Source organism: Arachis stenosperma, chromosome 4 (assembly GCF_014773155.1).
Source record: "Arachis stenosperma cultivar V10309 chromosome 4, arast.V10309.gnm1.PFL2, whole genome shotgun sequence".
Classification (NCBI taxonomy): Eukaryota; Viridiplantae; Streptophyta; class Magnoliopsida; order Fabales; family Fabaceae; genus Arachis; species Arachis stenosperma.
Window position 1 is genome coordinate 73,265,964 of NC_080380.1, and position 11,636 is coordinate 73,277,599.

At 39.7% G+C, this 11,636-nt stretch overlaps 1 non-coding gene across 1 annotated transcript; it reads right to left on the reverse strand.

Moving 5' to 3' along the window:
- Nucleotides 1–11,256: 11,256 nt before the first annotated feature.
- LOC130977340 (small nucleolar RNA R71) lies at nucleotides 11,257–11,364 on the reverse strand. Its single transcript, XR_009085035.1, has one exon. It is a non-coding gene; the product is annotated as a small nucleolar RNA R71 (small nucleolar RNA).
- Nucleotides 11,365–11,636: the final 272 nt, after the last annotated feature.

Sequence of the window (11,636 nt, forward strand, 5' to 3'; positions counted from 1 at the left end):
GCTTGGTAGCTTCCTACTATTTGTGAAGTAACTACCTGTGAATCACTAAAGATGATAAGTTTTTAAGCTCAAACCTCCCTAGCCAGCTTCAAACCAACTAGTAGTGCCTCATATTCTGCTTGATTGTTTGAGGTAGGGAACCCGAATTTGAGGGAGGTTCGATTTGGGTTCCTTGGTCGCTTTCAATTATTACGCCTGTGCCACTTCCCGTTTTATTTGAGGAGCCATCCACATATAGAATCCATTTTGCGGGGATTTTTGGTGTGTCCGTAAATTTCACAATGAAGTCGGCCATATATTGAGACTTGATGGCCGTCTGAGCTTCGTATTGAAGGTCGAATTTGGACAACTCGACTGCCCATTACAAGATTCTGCCTGCCAAGTTTATTTTCTGTAAGATCCCTTTTATGGGCTGGTTGGTCCGAACTTTAATGGTGTGAGACTGGAAATATGGGCGAAGTCGTCGAGATGTTATTATGAGAGCTTAAGCAAACTTTTCTATTTTCTGGTAGTTCAGCTCGGATCCTTGTAATGCTTTGCTGATAAAGTATATGAGTTGTTGCCCACTGTTGTCTTCTCGGACCAGTGCTGAGGCTATTGCCCGATTTCCCACCGCGAGGTACAATATGAGTGGTTCTCCTTCTCGTGGCCGACTTAATATAGGTGGCCGTCCCAGGAATTTTTGAAGTCTTAGAAGGCTTGCTCGCATTCTGCTATCGATTCAAACTCCTGTCCCTTCCTTAGAGTGGCGTAGAAGGGGAGAGATCTTATTGCTGATCCAGCCAGGAATCTGGACAAGGCTACTAACCTCCCGTTGAGTTGTTGTACCTCTTTGATACAAGTCAGACTTTTCATGTCGAGTACGGCCCTGCACTTGTCCGGGTTTGCCTCGATTCCTCTCTGTGTGATCATAAAACCCAAGAATTTACCAGCTTCTACTGCGAAGGTACATTTTGCAGGATTGAGTCGCATGCCGTTTCGTCTTATGGTGTTGAATACTTGTGTCAGGTCGGATAATAACATCTCTTCGTTTTGCGTCTTCACTAGCATGTCGTCTATGTAGACCTCCATGATCTTTCCGTTGTGATCCCAAAAAACTTTGTTCATTAATCTTTGGTAAGTGGCTCCCGCGTTTTTAAGACCGAAGGGCATAACAATGTAGCAGTAATTTGCCTTTGGGGTTAAGAATGAGGTTTTTTCTTGGTCGGGTGGGTACATTGGGATTTGGTTATATCCTGAGTATGCATCCATGAAGGAAAGGTATTTATATCTGGAAGAGGTATCTACCAGAGTGTCGATGTTTGGGAGCAGAAAAGGATCTTTCGGGCAAGCTTTGTTGAGATCGGTATAGTCGGTGCACATTCTTCACTTCCCGTTTGTCTTTTTTACCAATACGACATTAGCAAGCCATAGCGGGTATTTGACTTCTCTTATAAAACCTGCCTCCAGTAGAGCTCGTACCTGTTCTTCCACACCTTGAGAACGTTCTGGTTCTAGCTTTCTACGCCTTTGTTGTACCGGCCGAGATCCTGGGTAGACTGCTAGCTTATGGCACATTAGTTTGGGATCTATGCCTGGCATGTATGCGGCCTTCCACGCAAAGAGGTCGGTGTTGTCTCGTAGAAGCTGTATGAGTGATTCTTTTATGTCTCCTTTTAGGAGTGTGCCGATGTTGGTTGTTTGGTCTGGGGTGTCCCCGATTTGGATTTTCTCTATTTCTCCTCCAGGTTGTAGGCGGAGCTCCTCCCGCCTCTGAACTCCACCGAGCTCAATTGTGTGGAATTCTTCTCCTCTACCTCTGAGGTTTAGACTTTTGTTGTAACAGCGGCGCACCATCTTCTGATCTGCCTTTTGATGACATGTCACCATGTCATATTTTTCTATACTTTTTCATACAAGAAATTGATGATTAGTGCTTAAATATTGCATTCTTTTGTGCTTAATTGGAATATTTCCTTGATCTTTTAATTTTATAAATTTTGTAGGAAATAAGAAGAAAAAGAAGCAAAGAAGCACAAAATAAGCTAAAAAGGAGAAAAAAAAGAGCTTTGGGGCACACTTTCAAGTTGGAGCACACTTTGGAGCCTTAGGCCACGCTTTTAAAAGCGTGGCCCATGACCAAATCAAAGAAGGAAGCAACCAGCACACACAATGCTCGGCTCTTGCCAAGAGCAGAGCATTATCGTGATGCAAAGTGAGGTTGGAAGCAAATTTTCGCTAAGTTAAATTTGGGGCGCTCACAACATGACCATGCCTCCTTCAAAGGGCTATAACCTGAGCTACAGATGTCCGATTGATGTGCTTCCAGTTGCGTTGGAAAGCTGACATTCAGAGCTTTCCAACGATATTTAGCAATTTATATTTAGCATACAATTGAGGAATGAGTTAAAGGCATCTTTAAGGGTTAAAAATAAGCAAAAATAAACCAAAGTGCTTCCACCAAGGCTCGAAGAGGGAGACACAAGGAAACCAAGGAAGTAGCGCTCTCAAGGAGAGCAGAGTGCTCTCTTGGAGAGCATTGTCGTGCTCTCACCCAAAGAAAATGCAAGAAAATTGGCGTGGAGTGCTTTCACCAAGGCTTGAACCGGGTACCTCCCCTTTGAAGCTCCAATGCTCCGCTCACAAGGAGAGCAGAGCACTCTCCTGATGCCTCACAGCCTTGGCAGGCAACAAAAAAATCCCCACACAAGGTACCAATGCTCCGCTCTCCACAAGAGCAGTGCATCCTCGTGGGAGTGTCATCCATAGGCCAAAATTCAACCAAAATTCCATTTAAATTCAATTCCTCACCAAATTGAATCAAGGCCAACCAAACCCATTTCTCCTCAAATCCAAAGCAAGCTAAGCCCATTATTATCACTCAAAGGCACAAGAACAAGCTAGAATTAGGATTTTCATTTAATTTGTTTTTCATTTTAATTTCATTTTATTTTATAAAAAGCCTATATAAAGGCATCATTCTGATTTTCATTGAAAAAAGGCTAGCTCTACTAGGGAGCATTAGGAGTAGTAGTAGAGAGCTCTCTCTCTCAGTTTTTCTTTCTGTCTTGAATTTGGAGTGAGATTGGAGTAATTCTGTTTCATTCTCACTTTGAGAATTCTCTTTGTTTACCTTCTGCATAATTCTAAGAAATTGAGGATTGAATTTGAGTTTTCATTTGCTACTTCCATTCTTCTTTCTTCTGCAAACTTGTTTTCTATTGGATCAAGAAAGGTAGTGAGATCTAGACTTGTTCTCTAGTCTCATCCAACCCCTGAGATCTTCAACTTTCCTTTAGCTATTGCAATTGAGTTGCATTTTACTTTCTGTTTGGTTCCTCAATTCAGTTTACATTAAGCTTGCTGCAAATCCCATTTACATTTCCTGCGCAATTCTAATTCCTCTGCAATTGCTCTAAGTTTCGATTCACTGCAATTTTGCTTCCCTATTTACATTGCTCCCAATTTACTTTCCTGCAATTTAAGCTTGCTACAAGAGTTTTGAGTTCTGATCTATTGCTCTATTTAATTTCCAGCACCCCAGCCCCATTACTTTTCATGCAATTTACATTTCTTGTAATTTAAGTTTCAACTAATTTACTTTCTTGTTCTTTAAGTTACTTGCAATTTTACTTTCTACATCTTTTAAATTCCTTGCAATTTACTTTCTGTTGCCTAAATTTCATCCAATTTCACTTCAATGTTAGCTTGACTAAACTAATCACCCACTAAAGTTTCTTGATCCATCAATCCCTGTGGGATCGACCTCACTCTAAGTGAGTTATTACTACTTGATGCGACCCGGTATACTTGCCGGTTGGATTTGTATGTTGGAAATTCGTTTTCCGCAAAAACACCCATCAAGTTTTTGGCACCGTTGCCGGGGATTGATTTAGATCAACAATGATTAAGTGGGTGAGAAGTCTAGATTAGGCATTTTTTTATTTTTGTTCTCTGATTCAAATTGAAACCAAGGTGTTTGTGTTTTTGCCTCACTAAGAAATTCTCATCTCTGATATGAGTAATTTCAATTTTCATTGGTATTGTGTTTTACAAAATTCAAAAAGAGTTCAACTCATCTTATGATCAAACAAATTTTATGGGATATTACCCACCATCACCAATCTCTAATGGTGGCTGGGAATATCACCAAGAAAATACAAATTCTGAGCACTCCAATCCATGGAGATTTGCTTCAGAGACACGAGATGTGCAAGAGAACCATATGGGATATTTTCCTCCACTAAAAAATGATGTAAGTCATTATTCTAATGGTGGTTGGGAGTATCACCAATAATTAAAGGAGTATGAACAATCAAGTGAAATGAAATATTTCCCAGAGCCACAAAGTGACTCATACTATTATGGCACGTACACAAATGATGGCTGGGAAGGGAAATGCAATGATTCACATTCTAATTATTTAAGGACATTATCGCTTGATTGTCCTGCCAGAGCATACTTGGAAGAGTGTTCATCATTTGATTATGCCTCAACACAAAATTCCCTCCAAGATCCATACAACTCATCTCACCAACCACAAAATTACTCTCTACCTTCATCTTTTGAGCTAGTAGCTGCGGATCCCCTTCAAAAGTCCAGAGAATTATTGGAAAGACAAGAACAATTTATGGAAGAACAAAAACAACGCTGGACAGAACAAGAATTCCTCTTCAAGAAGACAGAAGGGCATGTAGAGCACAGGAGGATTCATTTAGGATCACCAAGTGTTAAGGATGAGGAACAATCTGTGAGTGAAAAAGAGGAAGAAGAGGTTCCTATATCAATTAAAATTTCAATGAAGAATGAGGTGGTTGAAAATGAAACTGCACTTGAGGTGACAAAGGAACATGAAAATTCACAACTCTCTCGAACATCCCTGAAACAAAACGGCTCAACAATTGAATCCATGATTAAAAGATATGAAGAGGAGATGAAGAAATGTTGGGAAGATCAACAAACCTCCTCAATGAAAAAGCTATTAAGTCAAATGTTGAGTGCAAGGGAGGAAGTGGAAGAGCAAGAAAGTGAGAAAGACAACCAAAGAATTCCAAACTCAAGTGAAACAGAGAAGTACATAGAGGAAAAGCTCATGGAACCACCAATTCAAAAGGCTCTGGATGAATACAAAACTCCAATAATCACACAACAACCAAGTCTTGAATCCAAAAAAGTGAAGGCAACTAGCAAGAACACCAATCCTGTCCCTGATCCAACAAGCAAGATCAATCAAGCCATTTGCAAAAGGAAGCTTGCTGAGAAGAGGCCAAGACAAGGGACACTAGCTAAATCTTCTCCCCCTTTGAGGTCATTCCTCTTAACAAACTGGAAGAAGAAGAAGAAAGTGAAGAACAAGTAGACAGTAGGTACATTTCTTCTCTATGCTTTGTTTAAATTTCAATAAATTGGCATTTGATTACATTCTAAGTTTGGTGTTGCCTTGCAACAAATTATTTTCAATCTTTTTGGATGATTTCATCAAATCAAAAATGAAAGTGACACACTGATGAGCGGATAATTTATACACTTTTTGGCATTGTTTTTAGTATGTTTTTGGTATGATCTAGTTAGTTTTTGGTATATTTTTATTAGTTTTTAGTTAAAATTCACTTTTCTGGACTTTACTATGAGTTTGTGTGTTTTTCTGTGATTTCAGGTATTTTCTGGCTGAAATTGAGGGACCTGAGCAAAAATCTGATTCAGAGACTGAAAAGGACTGCAGATGCTGTTGGATTCTGACCTCCCTGCACTCGAAGTGGATTTTCTGGAGCTACAGAAGCCCAATTGGCGCGCTCTCAACGGCGTTGGAAAGTAGACATCCTGGGCTTTCCAGCAATATATGATAGTCTATACTTTGTCCAAGATTTGATGGCCCAAACCGGCGTTCAAAGTCACCCTCAGGAATCCCAGCGTTAAACGCTGGAACTGGCACCCAAATGGGAGTTAAACGCCCAAACTGGCATAAAAGCTGGCGTTTAACTCCAAGAAGAGTCTCTGCACGAAAATGCTTCATTGCTCAGCCCAAGCACACACCAAGTGGGCCCGGAAGTGGATTTTTATGTCATTTACTCATCTCTGTACACCCTAGGCTACTAGTTTTCTATAAGTATGACCTTTTACTATTGTATTAGAGAGCTTTTTGATCATGTTTTATGATTGAACTCAATTTGGGAGGCTGGCCATTCGGCCATGCCTAGACCTTATGCTTATGTATTTTCAACGGTGGAGTTTCTACACACCATAGATTAAGGTGTGGAGCTCTGCTGTACCTCGAGTATTAATGCAATTACTATTGTTCTTCCATTCAATTCCGCTTGTTCTTGTTCTAAGATATCACTTGTTCTTCAACTTAATGAATGTGATGATCCGTGACACTCATCATCATTCTCACTTATGAACAAGGTGACTGACAACCACTTTTGTTCTACAAGCAACCAAGGCTCTAGTGAATGTCTCTTGGATTCCTGATTGCACGATGCATGGTTGATCGCCTGACAAACGAGCCAACCATTCCGTGAGATCAGAGTCTTCGTGGTATAGGCGAGAACTGATGGCGGCATTCAAGAGAATCCGGAAGGTCTAACCTTGTCTGTGGTATTCTGAGTAGGATTCAATGATTGAATGACTGTGACGTGCTTCAAACTCCTAGCAGGTGGGGCGTTAGTGACAGACGCAAAAGAATCAATGGATTCTATTCCGGCCTGACCGAGAACCAACAGCTGAATTCCGCGTGCTGTGACAGAGCATATGCAATCGTTTTCACTGAGAGGATGGGAGGTAGCCATTGACAACGGTGAAACCCTACACGAGCTTGCCATGGAAAGGAATAAGAAGGATTGGATGAAGACAGTAGGAAAGCAGAGAGACGGAAGGGAAGGCATCTTCATGTGCTTATCTGAAGTTCCTACCAATGAATTACATAAGTATCTTTATCTTTATCTTTTATGTTATTTTCGTTCATCACCATATCCATTTGAGTCTGCCTGACTAAGATTTGCAAGATGACCATAGCTTGCTTCATACTAACAATCTCCGTGGGATCGACCCTTACTCACGTAAGGTATTACTTGGACGACCCAGTGCACTTGCTGGTTAGTTGTGCGAAGTTGTGTAATGCCATGGAATTGAGCTACCAAGTTCTTGGAGTTCATGACCGGGGATTATGAGAGTTGTGAAAAGTATTGTTCACAATTTCGCGCACCAAGTTTTTGGCGCCGTTGCCGGGGATTGTTCAAGTTTTGAGCAAGCTTTTGGTAACAATGCCAGGGATTGTTCAGTTTGGACAACTGACGGTTCATCTTGTTGCTTAGATTAGGTATTTTTTTTTCTTCAAAATTCTTGAAGATGAATTCTAGAGTTTCATGATGATTTGTTGAAGTCTGGCTGGCTGAGAAGCCATGTCTAATCCCATTGGACCGAGGTTTCAACTTGTCATCACAAGAGCTTGTTGATCTTTATCAATCTTGCTTTTGGAGCAGTGATCTGCTAAGGCTTGGCTGGCCTTTGGCCATGTCTAGTGTTTTGGACCGAAGCTTTCTTTGAAAGCTTGGCTGGCTGTGAAGCCATGTCTAATTCCTGGACCGGAGTCTTAGACTAACATTGCACTGATTCCTGGAATTCTCATTAAGAATTTTGATATCTTTTTCCACTTAATTTTCGAAAAACACCAAAAAATAAAAAAAATCATAAAATCCAAAAATCTCTTGTTTGAGTCTAGTGTCTCATCTTAAGTTTGGTGTCAATTGCATGCATTCATGTGTCTTAGTGATCTTCAAGATGTTCTTGATGATTTACTTGCTCTAATCTTTGAATTCTATTGACTTGAAGTATTTTGTGTGTCTCATATGCATTCTCATATTGTTAGTGTCAGTGGTATACAAACTGCTAAGTTTGGTGTCTTGCATGCATTGTTATTTGATTTTAGTTGCATTTTGATTATCCTTTATTATTAAAAATCCAAAAATATTTTTAATTTGTGTCTTTTCAAGTCAATAATACAGAGAATTGAAGATTCAGAACATACAGCAGAGGAATTACACAGAAAAAGCTGGGCGTTCAAAACGCCCAGTGAAGAAGGACAGACTGGCGTTTAAACGCCAGCCAGGGTACCTGGTGATGACAAGTCATCTTAGCCTAGTTTTACTAGTCTTTTTCTTTTGTTTTCACTTGAATTATGCACTTTCCTGAGCTACAAGCAAGCCAATTTAGGTAGATTTTCATGCTTCCTTTGATTGAATCAACCATAGATAAATTAATGCAATTTCATGAGGTTTGATGCCATAATTGGTGCATATTAGGATAGAATGAACATCTCATGATTTTGAGCATAGCTTTGATGTGTTTGGTTGATTTATGATAGGTGAAGAAAGCTTGGAAAAAGGTTGAAGCAAGAAGGAATGGCTAGAAGCAAAGAGGGAGCAATGAAACAAATGAAATTGAACCAAGAAACATAAAGTTGGAGTTGAAGTTAGCCCTCAAACTTTGGCACAAACTTTTGGTGGAAAGTTAGCCTCAAAGTTAGCCCCCTAACTTGAAGGCTAACGTGAGAAGTTGAAATTTCTTCCCTGGGCACTCAAAGCTTGCGCCAACGTTAGCCCCCTAACTTGGAGGCTAACGTTGGCATGTCAATTCCTCCCAAGGGTAGCCAAAGTTTGCGCCAACGTTAGCCCCCTAACTTGGAGGCTAACGTTGGCATGACATTTTCTTCTCCAGGGTGGCCAAAGTTTGCGCCAACGTTAGCCCCCTAACTTGGAGGCTAACGTTGGCATGAGAATTATACTCCAGGGCTAGCCAAAGTTTGCGCCAACGTTAGCCCCCTAACTTGGAGGCTAACGTTGGCGCCATTCATGCATAAGGAAGGGCTAACGTTGGCGCTGAAGTTAGCCCCCTAACTTTGGCACCAACGTTGGCATCAGGAAATGTGGTTTGCTGATATGAAAAGTTAGCTTCAAAGTTAGCCCCCTAACTTTGACTCAAACTTTTAATCCAACTTTGCAAAATTCAAATCCGGTTCAAATGGTTCACTTGGGTTTCTCTCCAAACTTCAAGAGCAATCAACCAAGGCCTCTTTCAACCCAATTCCACCAAGAGCAAAGGCCCAACTCAAGGCTTGAAGATCATTTGAAGAAAGTGTATAAATAGGCTAGAATTCAAGTTATTCGGGGGGCTTCCCTTTTTAGTTTTTAGAAAGCTTTCTTCTCGGTTTTGGGAGCTTGAGTGATCTTGAATTCCTTAGTTTAATTGCTTTCAATTTCAATTACACTTGTCTTGGATCTTGGGTTGAAGAATTGAAGAAATTCTGTTTCAATCTCACCTTAGATCTTGTTTATTTTCCACTGTTATTGAATTTCCATTTTGGTTACTTGCTGCTCATCTACTCTCTTTGCAATTTACAATTCCCTTGCTATTGTTCTTGTTGGATCTAGGAAGGCATTGAGATCTAGACTTAGTTTTCTAGTCTCTGGGTCCTGAGATCTCATTTTACCATTTCAATTTTCTGTTCTTGCTTTATTTGGTTATTTTGCTTGTCTGTTTTAAATCCGAATCAACCCCAATTCCCATTTACTCTTCTGTTTGATGCAATTTAACTTCTCTTTGTTTAATTCCTGCAAATCCAAGTCCCAATCCCCTTTACATTTCAATCCAATTACATTTCTTGTCATTTAAGATTCTTGAAATTTACATTTCTTGCTCTTTAAGTTTCTGCCATTTAATTTCTTGTTCTTTAAGATTCAGCAATTTATTTCTTGCTCTCTTTACTTTCAATGCAATTTAAATTCTGCGCCAATCAATCAACCAAATCTTGATTCGCTTGACTAAATCAACCACTAAACTAAAATTGCTCAATCCTTCAATCCCTGTGGGATCGACCTCACTCCCGTGAGTTTTTATTACTTGATGCGACCCGGTGCACTTGCCGGTTAGATTGGTGTTGTTTTGGGAGAGATTCTTGTCTCCACCAAAAATAATCCCATCACCTGGTTGGGCGTTTAACGCCCAAAAGGGTATAGTTTTGGGCGTTAAACGCCAGAATGTGCACCATTCTGGGCGTTTAACGCCAGGATGGCACAAGGGGGAGAATTTTGTTTTCAAATCAAATTTTTTTTCAAGTTTTCAAAGTTTTTCAAAAATCAAATCTTTTTCAAATCATATCTTTTCAATCAAATGTTTTCAAAATCAATTCCTTTCCTTTTTCAAAGATACTTACTATCAATTAATGATTTGATTCAACATTTCAAGTATGTTGCCTTTTCTGTTGAGAAAGGTTTAATGTTTGAATCATATCTTTTCTTGATAGTCAAGTTACTAATTTTTAAAATCAAATCTTTTTAAAATTGTTCTCAAATCATATCTTTTCAATCACATATTTTTAAAATCAATCATATCTTCTTTTTCAAAATAGTTTTCAATCAAATCTTTTTGATTTCTAATTTCAAAATCTTTTTCAAAAATCATCTTATTTCTTTCCCACTCTCATTTTCGAAAATTAAGTAATGTTTTTCAAAAATGTTTTCAAAATCTTTCACTTAATTTTCGAAATTTACTTCCCTTCTCCTCACATCCTTCTATTTATGGACTAACACTATCCCTTAATGCAAAATTCGAACTCCATCTCCTTTGATAAGTTCGAATTTTCTACTTCTGTCTTCTACTCTTCTTTTCCTCTGACACTTCAAAGAATCTCTATACTGTGACATAGAGGATTCCACATTTTCTTGTTCCCTTCTCTTTTTTATGAGCAGGAGCAAAGACAAAAGCATTCTTGTTGAGCCTGATCCTGAACCTGAAAGGACCTTGAAGAGAAAGCTAAGAGAAGCCAAAGCACAACTCTCTTTAGAGGACCTGACTGAATTCTTTAAAGAAGAAGAACACATGGCAGCCGAAAACAACAACAATGCAAACAATGCAAGGAAGGTGCTGGGTGACTTTACTGCACCTACTCCCGACTTCTATGGGAGAAGCATCTCTATCCCTGCCATTGGAGCAAACAACTTTGAGCTTAAGCCTCAATTAGTTTCTCTAATGCAACAGAATTGCAAGTTCCATGGACTTCCATTGGAAGATCCTCATCAGTTTTTAGCTGAGTTCTTGCAAATCTGTGACACTGTCAAGACTAATGGGGTAGACCCTGAGGTCTATAGACTTATGCTGTTCCCTTTTGCTGTAAGAGACAGAGCTAGAACATGGTTGGATTCTCAACCTAAAGAAAGCCTGGACTCTTGGGAAAAGTTAGTCAATGCCTTCTTGGCAAAGTTCTTTCCACCTCAAAAATTGAGCAAGCTTAGAGTGGAAGTCCAAACCTTCAGACAGAAGGATGGAGAATCCCTCTATGAAGCTTGGGAAAGATACAGACAATTGATCAAAAAATGTCCTTCTGACATGCTTTCTGAATGGAGCATCATAGGTATTTTCTATGATGGTCTCTCTGAACTATCCAAGATGTCTTTGGATAGCTCTGCTGGAGGATCTCTTCATTTGAAGAAGACGCCTACAGAGGCTCAAGAGCTCATTGAAATGGTTGCAAATAACCAATTCATGTACACTTCTGAAAGGAATCCTGTGAACAATGGGACTAATCAGAAGAAAGGAGTTTTTGAGATTGATGCTCTGAATGCCATTCTGGCTCAGAACAAGATATTGACTCAACAAGTCAATTT